Source organism: Leptinotarsa decemlineata, unplaced genomic scaffold (genome assembly GCF_025532065.1).
Source record: "Leptinotarsa decemlineata unplaced genomic scaffold, Ldec_3_MD MMD2_tig00026294_RagTag_RagTag, whole genome shotgun sequence".
Classification (NCBI taxonomy): Eukaryota; Metazoa; Arthropoda; class Insecta; order Coleoptera; family Chrysomelidae; genus Leptinotarsa; species Leptinotarsa decemlineata.
Window position 1 is genome coordinate 3,764,283 of NW_027412674.1, and position 6,609 is coordinate 3,770,891.

The window sequence follows — 6,609 nt, forward strand, 5'->3', positions numbered from 1 at the left end:
GAATATTCCAAGAATGTGACGAGTAACCGGCTATTAGGCATGTATATATTGCATTTTGATGCAAGATTCACACAAGTAATAAAACACATAATATTCATAAAAAAATATATTTTAAAAACACAATATACACTGAAATATTTGACGTTTCAACCAATATTAAAAATAAAAAATCTGATTCAAAATATTCATTCACTGAATGAAATATTTCTGAATACTGTCATATTACAAATATTAGAAATGTATTCAAATTAGGATGTTCCTACTCTCACACAAATGTATACTAAAATAACAACTCTGTGAATTCATCAGCACTAATTAAAAAATAATAAATATATCATTTCATTGAAAAAGAAAAAGTGTATTACATCAAGAAATAGGTTAGGTTAGGTTTCTCACTTAAAAAAATAAACCCACAAATGAAGTATTTAAAATGAGTGGTATGATGGGTTCTTCAATGAATTTCACTTACTTAAAGTTATCCAAACTTTGCTCACCAGAATAGTTTTCCTTATATTTGTCCAACAATGCATCAGCCAGTGTTTCAATAGTAATACCTGGAACAAAATGTGCATTTATCACTATTTGAAAGTGGCACAATAAAACTGGAATAAAAATCAAATACATATTTTTCGCATAGGTTACTCATGAACATTTACAACATTTTATGACTTGGAGAGCAACTTGCATTGTCTTGTTGGAAAGTACTCATTACGTTTTCAGTTCCTTGGCGCACCTGCCTGTACCAGGTACCACTCTGTTTCCTTTGGGGCAAATTGATACTATCTTGAAAACGAGTGATAAAAATTATGAAAACAAATGTTACAAAAGAATGTGTCATTCACTTACTTTTCTCTATTGAAGATACACAACTGAAATCACTCTAGTTCAAACATGTACTTAGTCAAACCAACAAATCCCACACACCAACTCTCCTCGAACCTAAAATGAGGTACCTATAGTAGGTTAATCACCATGACTTTACTATTGATACTATTGCATTTTACTTACTTTTCTTGAAGACTGAATATATGCAACTCCCCTGTTTGAAGATCCAAAATCAAACTATTCGCTGTACTGCAAATTGGACAACCCCAAATTATAAATGGTACACTGAACGTGACAGAATTATACTTTGATAATAACACCAACACACCAGGCATTACACACGCGAACCTGCCACGTCAACCGCCATGTTGAATCAAATGTCGGATTTAACGCAAATGTACCACGCATTAAGGGACAGCCGCTTTCACAGAGCTTATTCGACTATCGCGCGCTACACTTCAATTGACCAATGAGAAACGTTTACTCCAATTCTTCACTTACCCATTTCTCTTTTTCCAGGATTTTTCGCTTTGTAATTAAATAATTTCAAATACAAAAAGACAAATAGGATGAGAATTAACCAATTTATTGATGTAATTGGTTCATTTATTGGCCCATTCAAATTTTTTTGTCGTTTCCAACAGTTGCTGTTGGAGCAATTCATCCAGAATCTTCGCGTTGAGTTCAAAAACTGGTTAACACTATCAGGGTTATATACATTAGGTTATGCATTCCATTAAGATCTTCAAATATTTTTGTTTTTAATAATATTGAATTATTTGAATACGTTATTATAAGATAATTCAAAATTCCATTGTATAGAATATTCCAAAATATACCGTGGGGATATATTCTAAGAATATACCATATGGTATATTCGATCGACAATATTCTTAGAATATTCAAGGGAGAATAATCCATTTATAGACATTCTATGCACATTCTTTCGCGAATAATCCTGCCATTTTCATTCAAGTATATTCTATGAATATTCTAAAGGCATGTATATATTCCAAGAATATTCTATGAATATTTGGAATATATACGTTCGTTTTATGATATACAGGGAATATTCCATGAATATCTAGTGCTGTGTGGGTATTGGGATTTATCAAACCTAAAACAGTTTTATCTGTTTCATCAGCATTCAAGGAAATCAGCAGGTTGTATTCGTTTTGTAGGTAAGTTTTTAGTATGATTCACTTTTTTATCAGAAGCATAAAATATCCACGTCAAAAGGCAACCTTCACAAGGAGGTGCCACTCAATTTACCTAAAATGTAAGGGTGGTTACCAACCCCATCCCCCGAAAAAATCTCCTCGTAATAAACAAATAATTTTTACTTTATTACGAAATCAAATGGACACGTATTAGCAGGTTGTCATAAAAAACAAAAATTTATTTTTTTTATGAAAGTTCTGAACGTAAATTGTACCTTAAAAACAATTTGATTTATTTTAAAAAGAGTTGAAATCAATAAAAACACATTTAAATCTTCGAATTATCTCGAAAACTAATCGTTACAAAAATTTTCTTTTAACAGAGATGTGAAGGTATTCGAAAGACCTTTAAAACAAGGTGCCACTCGACCTACTTTCCCTATCTAAATAATGGTCGTCGGACGCACCCCTCCGAGGGGGTGCGAACTACAAAAAATCTGATTAGTCTGAAAGGTGTCCCTCTTTAATTAGAAATCGACGTATCCAAGCTTTTTTCAAAAATCTTACTTTTTATATTCAAAAACGGCTCTGTTAAGTTTTCGTTGTTATACACTGTATATAAAACAAGTCGAACACTATATCATACATACATGAATGGTATAAATAAGGACAATTGTAATTTATTTTAATCTTCCTCTTGAAGATGATCACTTGGTGATCGAAATACGTGTCGAAGTGTTGAATAACGGTTTTGTGTTGGGATAAAACTCCAGTAAAAATAATTACATTTCCTATTCGAAATTATAGAAATGGCCATGAAATTAGTTTGTCATTCGTTTAGGATCGACCGGCATTAGTGGTCAAATCTAGTAGGCTTCTCGAGCCCTGTATGATTTTTTTTAAACTAACAACATAAGCTGGGATAAAGAGTAAAATATCTACCATAAGTTGCATAAATTGAGTTTTCTACAAACGTGCACGTTGCCTCAAAATTGAAGAACGTTCTCAGTCCCACTAAAGTAAATAATTAATTCTTGATTCCGAAGTTTCACTATTTGAAACGTGAAATTGATAATTTTTATCAATAAAGGGCGTGAACGTTTGAAGAAATTTTTCAGGTTTTTAGCCGTGATCTTAGGGGTTTTTATGCCTGACATTTTGTCTACGACTGCGGTAGCAGTGAGCGAAGAGGTAACAATTGGAGTATTCTAATTGTCCTCACAGTACATTATTCAAGGCTCAGGTCTCTGGTTTCAATTTTTCAAAGGTGACATTTCCTCTTGAAGTATGGAAGGCTTAGAGCCTCCTTAGTGGGTATAAAGTCTCTAAGCCGTTTACTAAATATAAAAAAAAATCATTACTATTAACATGTCATTGAGACCATTTATTCATTGGTAACAGGTAACAAATTTTCTTTTCTCCATTATAAAATATTTTCTTCTCGATATAAGTATTTTATACTTCATTGTATTAATTGTTGTGTTGTTTTTCTTTTAGTGTAGAATTTTTAAGTAATTGGCTGATGATGAACCTATTCGAAACATGTACTGATTGATGGTTTCACCGTTTTGACATCTGAGGGTGATAATAAATTGTGGAGATGACTTTGAGTTTTTATGATTTGCAAATTTGAATATCAGTTTGAGTTAAGGTGTTCGGTTGTATTGATAGTGAAATGAGGTTGAGTTGGATTATTGTACAGTGTAGTCAAATATTGTCAACCCACGGGAAAAAATCAACAATATATTGAAGTTTGATTGCTGAAACCGGGGGTTATATTGATCCATACGTAAATTTGAAGCTTCATTTTTTGACTAACTTCTAGATTGTATCTGCATTGAAACCATTATTCTGTTCTCCTACCACGTAGTAACGGCTACATTTATCAATGAACTGATGGATTTCTGTTACATTAGAACCAGAAAGTACGTTCATAAAGATGATGTAATCCTTGACGTTTCCATTTCGTCTTAAAAAAGATGAGGAAAAAGAACATAAAATCGAAACTTACTTTTTGAATGCCGCTAACTTCGTCCAGACAAATTCATGAGACGGTGATACTGATCATGAAAGACTTTATTATAATGATGTTATCCATACCCTTACAAAAGATAATTACACCTCTGATTATGGCCATCTGAAATCCTAGCAGAGGATTCAAAAATACTCATTATATGGTGTGAGTTACGACTGCCACAAAATTTGTGTGACCGGTTTGTAATAAATTGCCAGCAAACATGACATGCTAAAAGCAGTAGAGATATTCTACTCGATTCGTATATCTGTCTCACTGGCTATAATCACGAAAGTTTAATTTATTTGATTGTGCTCAGCTAAGTATGTGCGTACTCCATATAAATGAATTTAAATTCATTTGCTCTGGAAGGCTAATAGAAATTAACGTGCGTTTAGATTGAAAGTTATTACTTTGATTACATACATTATTATAAAGCAAACTTTCTGTTCGTGTTCGTTATTATATCCAAGATAAAGCAGAGGAACAGTTTTCCAGTCCGCTTATCGCGTTTGTGGCGTGTAAGGTATTTTTCTAAGTAGCTATCCGTCGTCCAAAAGTGGAAATGGAATGGCGGACACCTAACGGTGTGGAGATATACCCACTAAGAGTCGTACATGATTATCTAATCTCATCCACTATCGATGAGTGCCTATAAGTCAGTGCCTGAATATATGCTTTTGATAATAAATGATTTGCAGTGTACCATTATTCAAGTGCAAAGGTTTGCCAGAGAATACAGTCCAAAATCTGCTGAAACAAAATGGAAAGGGTGTATCACACTATATTTCAATTGACTATCCGAATTTTCGTATTTCAACAATAATGTTCCGAAACAAAATGTATTGCAGAACCCGCAGAACCGAAAAAAAACTCTTTTTGCGACTACAGTGATTTCTTGTCAGTAGATGAGAAAAAAAAATTTTGGAGCGTATTCCCTAGAGGACGTTATTACGTTAGTGAGTGGGAAAGAGACGGGTGCGACGTAACCGATGCATAGAAGGGTAGAATGAGTATCGGAGAGATTCAGTTGAGAGATAACAACGCGGGTAATTATAAAAATAGTGGTACAATAATAATAATGAATGAAAAATCTGATGAACGTGTACAGGGTGTCTCAAAATACGTCATTTAAATTAAACATGGCAGTTTAACGATGCTCTATCGTTTTAATGTGCGATTCTTCAATGAATGATGACATGGAATCAAATGAGCGAACAGAAGTCATTACGTACCCTTAACGATGACATCAGTAAATTCAACTCATTCGTGACATAAAGTCGTAATTTCATTGATTAATTTTCAAAAACCCTTTTACCGACATCGACATTTCTGAATAACGAGAACAACTGGATCTAGGAGCAAGACTAGGGATTCGTAAAACCTGTTCGCCCAAGAAACACCCAAAAAACGGTGGAAGAGGTGCATATGTCCGGATTTGATTTTCGTTCTTCCAGGTTGCTGATAATTGACAAACGCCTATCTATCCTATCTTAAGGGCGGGTTGGCTGTCCTTGTTCATCTTTCACTGCCTGAACCACTGTGCATGCTGTTTTCAGCGAGGTCATTGGCTTGAGATGAGGTAGTTGAGAAAACCGGCCATCGGATGCCTGCTTCCACGTAGCTCCGCTGGATACGGAAACGACAGAATCACGGTCGGTTCTGTTATTCCCCCATCTGAATGGCATCCCAACGATGGCTTAATCCTTGGGTGTGTGTATCCGTGCCGAGAGGATGAATGACACTGAGCCCATCAGCTGTCTCTACGGAACCTTCGAGATACCGGGCACCCTCTCGTCGTAGCATCGCCTTGTCACAGTAGTGCGGGGCTCTGCCGTGATTGACCTTCTTTACCTAGCTACTCGTGGGACTTTTATGGACAGAGTGATCTAAAAATTTTTCTGACGCTGAGTCTATAGAGGAGATGGATGTCGAGCTTACGACTCCAATTGACCTCCCTGTAAACTTAGATCAGGAGCGAGTCTACAGAGGAGATGGATGTCGAGTTTACGACTCCAAATGACGTTCCTGTAAATTTATTCAGGAGCGACTCTACAGAGGAGATGGAGACCGATTTTACGACTCCAACTGACCTCTCTGTAAATTTCATTCAGGAGTGAGTCTACAGAGGAGATGGAGGCCGAGTTTACGACTCCAACTGACCTCCCTGTAAATTTAATTCAAGAGCGAGTCTACAGAGGAGACAAATGTCGAGTTTACGACTCCAACGGACCTTCCTGTAAATTTAGTTCAGGAGCGAGTCTACAGGGGAGGTGGATGTCGAGTTTCCGACTCCAACTGACCTCTCTGTAAATTTAGCTGAGGAGCGAGAGCTTCTCAACTTCCCAACTCCTGATCCAACAACTGAACCTTAAAAAAAAGGTTTGGTGGTGCAGCCAGGAAACGACCGAGTCATCTCCTCAAGAGCGGGGTACCTTATAAAACCACCTTGCACCAAATTCTTGAGCGGCGTACGCAGAATTTGTCTCAGGTGGGGAAACAAACCCCCTCATGAGCAGGTTGGCCAACGTTTGCGCTCAAGTGGTAATTCACCAAAACCAGAGGCGAAAAAGCCCTGCACGGCTGAATCTAAGGCATCGTCAGGTGTAG

General features: G+C 36.1%; 1 long non-coding RNA gene across 1 annotated transcript; it reads right to left on the minus strand.

The window, feature by feature from the left end:
- Positions 1-219: 219 nt before the first annotated feature.
- On the minus strand, positions 220-1,574 carry LOC141484866 (uncharacterized). The gene is made up of 3 exons (XR_012466851.1): positions 1,009-1,574; positions 847-939; positions 220-554 (listed from the first exon to the last, which is right to left on the minus strand). It is a non-coding gene; the product is annotated as an uncharacterized lncRNA (long non-coding RNA).
- Positions 1,575-6,609: the final 5,035 nt, after the last annotated feature.